The following is a 12,102-nucleotide window of genomic DNA, read 5'->3' as shown; positions in this document are numbered from 1 at the left end:
TATTTATTTATTTATTTAAAGAGAGAGAGAGAGGGAGAGAGGGAGGGAGGGAGGAAGGGAGGGAGGGAGGGAGAGAGAGAGAGAGAGAGAGAGAGAGAGAGAGAGAGAGAGAGAGAGAGTGAGAGCAAAGGTGGGGGGCTCTAAGAGAGAATATGTAAGGAACAGTTGGTGAGAGGCTAGGTGCTGAGGGGTGGAGGAGTGGATGAGTGACGACGGAAGCAAGGGGAAGCAATTGTAAGGAGAGGGGAGGGGAAGGTAGCAAAGATGATGTAGGTTGAGAGTTCAGTTCTGGAAGAAGGAGTGGTGAGTGGAGGTTAGGGACAAAGGGAGCACTCGTAAGGAGCCTGGAGGGGGAGCTGGACAAAATTGAGGGGGTTTGAAAGACATCCGAAAGAAAAAAGTGGTGAAAGAAGTTGGTAGGGAGCACAGGTGAGGGGTAGGTGAGAGAGAGAGAGAGAGAGAGAGAGAGAGAGAGGGGTAGGAAGGAGAGAGAGAGAGAGGGGGGGGGCACACACACACAGAAGAGAGAGGCGAGGGTGAGATGGAAAGAGAGAGAGAGAGAGAGAGAGAGAGAGAGAGAGAGAACAGTAAAGTATATATTTAATTAATAGTTTTTAATTAATTTTGATGAGATAGTGTATATATATAGATTTTTTTGTTTATTTATTTATTTATATTTATATAGATAATTACTATATATGTATGTATATATATATATATATATGATAAAAGAATATTATATTTATATTTATACTTATTTAAATGTAAATATAAGTAAATAAATAAATATACATATATATATATATTTTTTATATATATTTTTATTTATATTATAAATATATATAATATTTACAATCGTGTTTTTACTACTTTTAGTTAATTTTGTGTATATATATATATATATATATATATTAGTCATGTGGAAGTCAACAAACATATTTATATATTTTTCAATTCATATATATGAATGTGTGTGTATATATATATATATATATATATATCTATATCTATATCTTTTATCTCTTAAGGAGAGGTTTGGGGGAGGACAATTGGACAATTCTCCATCGTTAGATTAGAATGGAAAATGTGGACCATTGGATGATTTTATTGTTGGAAAATTTGGGACACGTGGATTCACGCTTTGGCAGTAATATTCATCCCATTTCATCTTGCTCTTTCAATCATCCTCCCCCAAAAATTGACTGCTCTACTCTTTCAATCGACTGCTACCACCATGGTCCTCCCACCGCACACACACAATAAAATGTAAAGCTGTGATTCCAACTCTTGGAATGCATATGGTGCATGTAGGGGCTCATACTTTTGGAGTTACACACTGCATTAACATAGTCCACCAACTGTACCCAAAAAGGGATCCCAGCCTAGGCTTGCTGTTCTTCTGTAGATAAACTAGTCATGAAGAGAATATCATTGTCACTATTATCAGCAGAGTGACTACATTAATCTCCTCGATCTTCATTTTTCCTTTGTCCTCCCTTGGACTCTCTTCCTTCTTATTTGCACCCCAATTTGCATTCTTTTTCTCATCCTTTTGCTCTCTTTTAAGCTTGTAGCAATCCTTTTTCATGTGGCCCTTCTTGCCACAATGGTAACACTTAATGTTATGTGCCCTAGATTTGCTACGAGAGTTCCCTCTTTCTTGGGACTTCCCCCATGAACTGTGATCTACCCCTTTGCACATTTAAGGCTGCATCTTGCTTGTTGCCATCCATTGACTTTTGTCTAATCTCCTCGGCCAACAAGCTATCCACAACATCATCAAACTTCAATACTCCACCACGTGCAGAGTTAGTGAATTCATTCAAGTGAGAAGAAATGGATACCCCTTCCTTCATTTGGAGCTCAAACAACCTCTTCATGAAGTAAAATTTATTAGAGGCAATTTCCTTCTCATAAGTGGCACATAATTTCTTCCACAAACCTTTCGTAGTTTGCTCATTTACTACTCTGAAATAAAGTGACTCTGCAAGATGAAGTCTAGCAGTAGACTTTTCTAATGCATCCAACTCATTCCAATCATCCTTGAACATGTTTGTAGGCTTAGCTCCAATCCATGCCAAAATGTGGTGGCTTGTATATATGTGATGAGTGTGAGGATCTAGAGCTCGACTTTTGGACCCTCTAAGACCCATGCATGGCTATGGGGCAAGGTGTGGAGCCACATACCCACTGCGCTATTTGAGTGTGTGCATAATTGGCAGATGGCCCCTTTTTGGGACTCTAGCATGTTATCACAGTAGTTCTATGCCTGCTCATGTGGTGGTAATGTGTGGCAAGTGTTCGACCTCAGATAGACCTCTACATTGTGTTATGGCATAGTGCTACTATTCATGCACATGCCTCTTGTTGACATATGGTAGGTGCTCTATATCTAAGTGGCTACTACTTATGGCAAGTGGATTCGACCACGGGGGTGGTGGGTTATGTTAGAATGTGTGGACAATGATTCGTGCAGGGCTCTCATGGGATGTGGCAACCAGTGGTAGCTAAACATGATTCTCGATGGTGACCATTGATGATGGTAGTTGCAGCTCAATGTATATATGAGTGGGCAGAGCTTGGTGGTGATAAACATATAGTCTTACATGTTGATTGTGGTAGCGATGTACTTTGTTGGCAAGCCGACTAGCACGGGGATGGTGGCCCACATCTATGGACAACTATGCATGCAATGGTTCTAGTATAGGATGTGGCAACCCATGGTGGCTTGACATGATTGTTGATGGTGGCATTGATGGTTCAATATAGCTTCTAATCATTGATGGTCACATGTTTTGATCATGGTAGTCATACATTCTATTAGTGAGTGGTTCAAAATGCTCCACTTTGGGTTTGTGGGGTATTGAGAGTGACCCCCACCCTTGTAGGGCACCCTAGTAGGTAATGGAAAATACAAGGGAGAAAGAGGTCCCTTTGGCACTTCATGACATGTGGCAAGATGGGACTTTAGTCCCATATGTAATTGGGAAAATATGGTGGCTTGTATATGTGTGGTGAGTATGAGGGTCTAGAGCTATCCCCTTTGACTTTTGGATACTCTAAGATCCATGCATGGCTATAGGGTGGGGTGTGGGACATGGGTACTTGGCACACTATTTGAGTGTGCATGTGTGTGTTGTGTGGCTCTAACAATGAGTGCATCAAATATGATTTCTCATAAGCAATTACAACATTTATGTTCTCATATGATGAGATTAAGATCCTTAGGACTTGCTCCACAATCTTTCAGCATCGATCTTCAAACCTATCTTTATGATCTTGTCCCTAAGGCTATGTCAAATATTCCATGATAGGTTCTCCTTCTTTCAAAACTGAGTGGCTTGTAGTCTTCTACCCATAGAATGATGATGTTGACTTTTGCAACAAGGGTAGTGGACCACCTATCACATAGAGAGGAGGGCCCTCCCCAAAGATATAATGTCAGGTCATTTTGTTTTATCTTTAAAATGCCATATTCCCAAAGAGGCATAGCACCTTCTTCTCCTTGCAAGTCCTCATATATATGTTTGAGACCTTTCTCACCCATTAACATATCTCAATTCATGGTAGGTATAGAGTTTAGCATCTTTAATTTTAGCTTTAAGAATCACACATGCATCAAGATGCATAGCACATTCTTTTTCTCCTCTTTCAAGTCGTAACAATTGTGCTTGAGAGCTTTCTCAGCCATCAACCTATCCAAACTCCTAGTAGGTATGGAGTTTAGGATCTTTACTTGTAGTTGTTTCTATTGAACCTTTGCTCTACCTTCTAGACCATCTTTCAACTAAGGGTTTAGTCACAAGAAGAGAGTGGGAGAGTAGAAGGGAAGAGGGGGAATCATCAGGGAGTGTGATTTTGCAAAAGTTGAAGTGGAGATTACAAGTTTGAGAGAAGATTGCAAGTGTGGAGGGTGGGAGATTACAAGGTTAGCACATGGTCATGCACGGTTGAGTGTGTAGAGAAAGTATGGAGACTTGGGAAGAATGCACAAGAACACCAACAGTGAACTAAGAATAAATTGAAAATAAAATGTTTGAATAGTGTAGACTTCATTCCATTATGTAGTATCTATATATGAGCTTGGCACACTCTCTTGTGCCTAGAAAGGATTTTCTCTCTCATGGCACCGAGCATGGATTTTCTCTTACGATGCCTAGCAAGGATTTTCTCTTTCATGGCACCTAGCAATGATTTTCTCTCTCAAAGCACTTGGCAATGATTTATCTCTCATGGAACCCATCAAGGTTTCTTTCTCATATATATCTTTGACCAAAAGATGATAATATGCCCAAATAATGTCATGAGACTATTTTGAACCATCGTTTGGTTACATTGATATGAATTAGAATGCTAATTGAGCTAGAACAAAGCAGAGCTATTCCATGACCCAACACACACTTGTAGCTGTGATTTACTAGTCACTCCTTTGTATACACTTTGGAAGAGTGCACACATCAGGTTCACAACTCTTTAGCCAAAAATCTCTAGGGTACACTTGCGTTTAACAACTCCCTAGCTTGATTTTGTTACTTATCTTAGGTTGTGGTGGATATGGCATTTAAAGTTGTTTTAGTGATATAATTGGGAATTTTGGTCTCTATCATAGCGTATCAAGGAACCCTTTTTACAATTACCTTAGATGATTGCTCTTTAAAAACCATTGATGTGCTCTAAAAGTCAAGGAAAACAGGCACATAATCTTATGGAGGAATGAGAGCCAGTTCCAATGTCGTGATTTCAATTTCCTTGATTCTACATGGGTCATTTCAACACCCTTCTCCTTTTTCATATTTCTCTCCCATGTGCCTATACTAAAAATGGGGTGGCATATAGAATTATGCTTGATTAGGTGCCTTTCAACAACTTGAGGGATGACAAATGGCCACATGATTCTATTTAGAGTTCTTGAACTAAGCTTTAGACTCTTGATCTATAGGATCACCAAAAAGAAGATCCAAAAACCATTCAATGGCTTCCCCAAAAGGACCATCATAGGAATGAGGGGCTTGGCAACGAACTAATTAAACACAAGGAATAAAGTTACAAGAGTAATTTAAATGTCCTGTCAAGAAAGCCAACACCCTCTCCCACCATCCTAAAAAGTAACTCAAGTTTTCACAAGGGGGGAAGAGTGTATATGGGAAAGGGGCAAGTATATTTTGCTTCTACATGTCACTACAAAATAAGTCAAAATTAGCAAGGGGGTGAAAATTCCCCATGGTTGCGGAAATAAACAAGCTCAACCAAGGGGAAACTCTGCCAAAGCAAGAGGCATCACTCAAAATGCAGGAACTAAATATAGTCCTTCCCAGCTACTATAAAGTGAAATCCTCACAAAGAGAGGAAAGATGGAGAACTGCTAGCTAAAGCTTTGGCACCATTTTTGACAACATAGAGTATTACCATGGCCAACAAACAATCATACGTACTAAAAAATCTTGAATGAGAGGAAAGAGAGAGAATTGCTAGCTAAAGATTTGGCACCATTTTTTACAACATAGAGCATTCCCATGGCCAACAAACGATCATACATACTAGAAAAGCTTGAACAACACCAAGGAGTAGGATCTTGTCACAATTGAATTGCATTTGTTGTAGAATAGGCTCGAAGAACAATAGATCCACACTTGCTCACAACAATGGCATCAATAGTCATGGCTAAGAATGAAGAGTGTGACTAATAGATATCCCTTGGAGGCATCTACATAGTAGTTGGTTGGATGTTGCAAGAAGTGGCCTAATATAAAAAACAAGTCATACATGGAAAAAATGAATGAGGGTAGAAGAACATTAGCATATGGTTTTAAGGAAGGTGAGCAATGGACTCGTCAAGTGACGGGACTAATAGTGATAAGAGATATGATCCAAGTAATAAGAAGCGTGAGGGGATTGTGAGTGATATGAGTCTGAATCCAAAAGAGAGTTCCATGAAGAGTTTTCCATTGGAAGGTACATCTAGTTTAGATCCTAGATTCATCCAAGTGCTAGACGATACTGATTGTAAAGACATGCTAAGGGAATGTTGAGGGAGAACATGCAAGTTGACATTCTAGGGATTTTGTATCATTCCCTAGATTAACCTTAAACTTGGAAGAGAAGGACCTTTTGCAGGGAACGAAAGGAGCCGATGCCATTTGATGCTTCTTGCTAAGCTAAGCGAGCCTTCAATGTCACAAGCATAGGGTTTCTATAAGGGGATTGCTTGAACTAGAACGGATGGCTCAGAGGGATTTTAATAGAGAGAAAGGATGGCTCAAATGTGTCAGATGAGACTTCACATAATCCAATCCTCATGGGATGGGAAGAGGTCTTAGGAAGAGTGTTAAATCCTAGTTCAAAGCTAACCCGTTCTTCCTTGAGATCCCGTATGTTCAAGATAAGGTAAAGAAGATATTGGTTAATGCTTTTGGAGGGGCTTCCTAGCTTGAAGAAATGGATGAGGGCCATAAAAAAGACAAGGTTGGTCATAGATAATTCAGGAATTCTTCATGTGGTTACATCTCATTATGAACATGTTTTTGGAAAACCAAAGATTATTCCCAATAAAGAAGCTTGCAGCATGGGCTAAGTGCATCTAGGTATGTCCTAGGGTTATCTCAAACTTTGATGCAAAATCTTGAGACAAGGAGCTTATTCTTGAAGAATTGAAAGGATCGATTAACTGCATGGACAAAGGTAAGACCCTAGGAGAGGATGGACTACGAGTAGAATTTCATATGGTTTCTCAATTCTCATTGGCCTCTTACTTGTCCATTTGTGGAATGAATCACTTGAGAAGGGTTTTTGGACAGTAGGATCAACATAGGGACGATTAAATTGATGCCAAATGGAGGGCCATGGGAAGAGCTCCATAATTGGAGACCCCTAACCGTGTTAAACACTTGTTACAAGAACTTTGCTAAGCCCCTAGCACTAAGACTAAAGGACAAGATGCATGTTTGGATGAGGGAGGAGCACAAGGATTTCATAAAAGGAAGGCATATCTTAGAAGCCATTCTAACTTTATGGGAAGGTTTGGAGCTCACTAATGAGTAGGCTCAAGACATTTGTTGTGTGAAGGTGGACTTCAATACAACCTATGATCAAATGGAATGGTGTTTTAGCATCTATTCACATTGAATATGGGCTTTAGACCTAGCTTTAGGAAATTTGTTGGAGTCCTTCTCATAAAATGGTGGCTAAAGTAGAAGTTAATGGCTAAACTTCTTTTCCTTTTGCCCTCAAGAGAAGGGTTGTCCCATTTCCCCCTTTTTTTTTTGCAATAGCCATAGACACCTTGGGGTGGCTTATTCAACATGGATGATAATCTAATTAAGAGAATTGATATAAAGGATGGAGGCAAATTGTGATTTAACAATTTGCCGATGACACAATTTGATGCCCAAAACAATTCTATTTTAGAGAGGAAGACAGTGCACTGCCTTAATACCTTTTGCTCATCATCAAGGTCAAGGATAAGTCACAATAAAATAAGATCTATGGTACAAAAAGGAACCCCTTAAGCATTTGCTGAACAAGGATGCAAAATAATTGAAAAAGGTCAAAGTTTAAGATTACTTGGCACACCCATGGGTTTTCATTGTAGCATCATAGCAAACTAGCATTGGGTTCTTCAAAGAATTAAGGATTAAACCTCTGATACAGAGCGTTGCAACCCTCACTAGCAAGAAGAAAATGTGTGCTTAATCATTTTATATATCCCTCAGTCACTTGTTTTATATCTTTTTGATACCCAACTAATGCACTTTTCAAAACTTTTTGTCGAGAGGAGAAAGCATATCACATCCTTGCAATTCACGCAGACAAACATATTTGTAAAGTGACCATCTACATTCACAAGCATATAGGTATTTGAGATGGTATAACAAATTACAATAAATGCCTAGTGGTCATCTCTAAGAATTTCCCATACCAAAACACAATTAAGGTGTTCCATCATTCTTCAACACTTCCAACCATTTTAACATTTAATTCAATCCACTGAGGCTTCACATCCTTCTCAAGTGCAAAAGATAGCCAAAGCAAGTTCTAGTTAAACCAATTATATAATCGATTAGTTTGCATTAAAATCGAGTACTCCATTAGGTTCCATTAAACCTTCATGTCTAATATACCCCTTTTTAACCTTCTAGTTAATTTCCTCTATTATTTGCAAGCTTAGTCCCAAATTAATGAACAAAGGGTTAAAACAAAAAAGTACAATTAATTCAACAATCATTATGCCCTATTTGAGTTACTTTTATTTTTTAGTGATGCCTAAGATCCTCAACCTAATGTGGCGAACAAGTGAAACATGCATCTTTGAGCACAATCTAGGTTCAAAGCTAGTGCAAAGCTTCTCTCAAAGGCACATCAATAAGTAAAATCGAGATCAGTCCAATCAAAACCCCACCAAAACCAATTAAACCATCAAGAATTATTCTTGATTTGTGCTCATCTTTTTTGCAACATAAATCATTGTATGTGTACACCAATGAGAGGTTTTAACTTCAACTTTTGAGCAACAACTTTAGATGAGCTAGCAATATAGTGCTTTAGAATACTAGAAGAAACCTTTCATGTGCTATATATTTGATATCAAAAGGTTACATGCGCCATCCTAAACTCTATATATGCATCTCTAAAAATGAACACATAGGTATTTTCCAAATTTACATTTCTAAAAATAAATTGTCACTCTCAACCATGTAAGTATCCAAGTATGTAGACTCTTGTTTGATAAGACTAATATGTGGGCTTATTAGCACTCAGCTACCACCTGATAAGAGAAGTATGATGCTAGATTACATGAAATTTCACTTATGTAACTTTACAATTCTACAAAAATATAAAAAGACACAACATTCCTACATATGACTTTAAAATACCACGTGTACTAAGCTATAAGATACAAGGAAATGCACATCTTATGATGGAAGAGCAAAGAAGATAAATAATATGGTATTCAAGCATGAAGTGAAAAAGTATTGTGAAAGGGACGTACCTCCATGATACACATTTTAGAATGCTCTCATAAATAATAATATACTTTGTGGAAGTATACAAAACATATACACTACCTACAACGCATGTGTGTATAACGCTCCCATACGCCATTAAAACAACATATGAGAAAATAGACAAAACAACAATCCTTTTGGTCAAACTTGATTTCAAACCAAGTCTAAGATTCACTTGGTAATTCATTGAGGTCCTGAAGCATGATGGATTTATCCATAATAGGTAAGTCACTAGTTTCTTTAAATGAGTTGGCCCTGTACACACAATTTAGAAATAAGGATAAAAAATATACACATAAGAGTAAATATAATTATTTCTTGTAGTTTTGATCATCGCTTTGCATGTGTTAATTCTCTTAGGCCATTGATGTTTTAGATTGAAAGAGAGGGGGATCAAGTACCATTAGGATTCTTCCCATTCCGAAGCCAATGTTGAACAAGAGCAATAAAGTAGATCTTTTTGAAATAAAGATAAGATGATCAATGCATTTTGGACAAATCAAAGACCTATCATAAAAAGAAAGGGAGGATATGAAAATAAAGTACCGTTCTTGCACGTTTCTACCCAACAAACATTTAAACTGATGCATATCATTGAGTTGGGTTTGGAACTCCGTGATGATTCCAGAGAGGATAGATGAGTTTGCATTTGATACTTCTTGTACATGTTGAGCCTAAACACACAATCACACTTCGTTTGAAGTCAAATGAAATATGCATGGAATATTAACTGCTACAATTTAAGAGTCCTTGCACAACTATATAGTTTACTACTAATATTCTCCTTATTTCAAAAAAACTGTTTACAATTCAAAAATGTACTCTAGAGTTGACACTTCTATAAAACAAATATCCATATTTCTTAACTGTTAAGAAAATTTAGGATACTCAAATATTAAAAATATATGTATCACTTGAATTATGTTACATCAACAAAATCAGGAGTAGCGCACCCCGTTAAACATTCTTTCCAACAAAATCATTATGACAAGAAGTTCCTCAGTTGGTAATCGTCTGTCAAGAACAAGCCCTAATTATTTGGCAGGAAAGGAACAACTAGGCGAGCTGTTGATTCTGCCCCTAAACTTTGGGTTTGATTTCTACGCTAATATCCTTTTTTTGCGTTGGGCTGAAATTGAAAGTGCCAATAGCGTCTCCATACGAGGTGACCAAGATAGAATCCTGAGCAGTCTTTGGGGCTTGAACGCAGGGCCCACAAGTTTTAACCTAAAAGGTGTAGGCCTCTTGGCCTCTACTACTCACATTTGAATACACACTTGTTTTAGTCATTAGCTCTGAAGCTCGAATTAGACCTAAATGCAGCAAAAAACACTCATGGAACCTCTTCTGCTCTCGACATGTCTCCACGAGAAATGACGATTGAAATGGACAAACCACCAGCAAACATCTCAGAAATGCCAAGCGCATCGCACCAGCTGTCCTCTTCAGTGTAATTCCACTTCTATATCTTATTTGATCTATCTCTCTCTTCTTTTCATGCGTAGATCAAAGATTGTCGAACACTAACCTCCTCTTCATCGCTCCCTTTGTTTGGCGGATCGGATCCCTCGTGATGGCGGTATCTCTCCACGATCTTAGTCATGCTATTCGCAAGAAAGAAAACGATAATTTTCCAGTTTCTGTTCAGAATTAACAGGGCGTGTCTGATTACTAACGAAAACCAGAAGCACTCTTTGAAATCAAGCAATGAGAACGAATGATCAAGGCTCAACACGGAAACACCGTAATGATTCTTTGACGTCAAGCAATGAGGTTTTAAAAACGATCACTATTGACCTCGATATACCAGAATAATATTGTACGTTTTCTAAATATACCTTTGTAAGACTACAAATTTAGATTTTTTAAATATACCTTTGTACGTTTTCTAAATCCCAACTCAGAGTATGATAATGTATTCGAAATTGTTAGATACTGAAGTTTAAGCAATACATATTTCAAAAGCGAAAAAGACTTCTGACCTTGGAATTACCAGAACAACACCCTAACAGCGCATTCTTCAAAGTGTATTCCTTTGTAGAAGAGGACCTACTGAATAGCTGATACAACATTTTGAACAGACGATCCCCTTTTGGAGTCTTTTAATTCTCTATAAAGCCTAGCCACTAATGTTTTTGTCTAACGCTCCAGAGTGAGCCACCAACGAAGTCTCCCTTTATCCTCATCCCTGTAGTTCTAATGAAGCTTGCTTGACTGTACTGTACTTTTTCATATCACGTAAGTGCAATTCAGTCACACTCCTAAGTACAAATAAAGAAAAATGAACAAAGCTCACAAGACACAAAACTAGAACACAAATCACGGGAATGACAATATGATTGCTATAAACAAACTCAAAAACTTTTATCACAGGCGTTTGGTATTCTAGGCAAGGCCAAAACATGTAAATTGGCCTCCCCTATTATCTGCTTTCCGTCGCAACAAAAGGAAAAATCATAGTTAGGAATTGTTATACTGCAGCATTCCATTTTATTGGATATGAATGATTTCTTGTGTGTACCTGAGTGTATGTGCTTGCATATGCAGATGGGACGACCCGTGGAACAACCCTATTATGTTTACTGCTCTGTCTATGCATATCGTGGATTTGTAAGGGCCACTGTTTCGGCTGGGAGAAATACCTTACATTTCCATGCTTGATTTTGTACCTGAGTGTGTGTACATGCACATGCAGATGGGACGACCCGTGGAACAACCCTACCATGTGTGTACCTGAGTGTGTGTGCTTGCACATGCAGATGGGATGACCCGTAGAACAACCCTACCATGTTTACTGCTCTGTCTATGCATATCATGGATTTGTAAGGGCCACTGTTTCAGCTGGGAGAAATACCTTACATTTCCATGCTTGATTTTGTACCTGAGTGTGTGTACTTGCACATGCAGATGGGACGACCCATGGAACAACCCTACCATGTGTGTACCTGAGTGTGTGTACTTGCACATGCAGATGGGACGACCCGTGGAACAACCCTACCATGTTTACTGCTCTGTCTATGCATATCATGGATTTGTAAGGGCCACTGTTTCGGCTGGGAGAAATACCTTACATTTCCATGCTTGATTTTGTAAAGGTTTT

General features: G+C 38.4%; 1 long non-coding RNA gene across 1 annotated transcript; it reads left to right on the top strand.

Moving 5' to 3' along the window:
* Nucleotides 1-10,334: 10,334 nt before the first annotated feature.
* Nucleotides 10,335-11,787, top strand: LOC147886414 (uncharacterized). The gene is made up of 3 exons (XR_015543271.1): nucleotides 10,335-10,452; nucleotides 11,550-11,612; nucleotides 11,698-11,787. It is a non-coding gene; the product is annotated as an uncharacterized LOC147886414 (long non-coding RNA).
* Nucleotides 11,788-12,102: the final 315 nt, after the last annotated feature.

The sequence above is a fragment of the Dipteris shenzhenensis genome, chromosome 24, assembly GCF_047967505.1.
Source record: "Dipteris shenzhenensis isolate YYH24624 ecotype China chromosome 24, Dip_SZ_1.0, whole genome shotgun sequence".
In the NCBI taxonomy this organism is placed as follows: domain Eukaryota; kingdom Viridiplantae; phylum Streptophyta; class Polypodiopsida; order Gleicheniales; family Dipteridaceae; genus Dipteris; species Dipteris shenzhenensis.
This window is presented reverse-complemented; position numbering and strand designations above follow the sequence as displayed.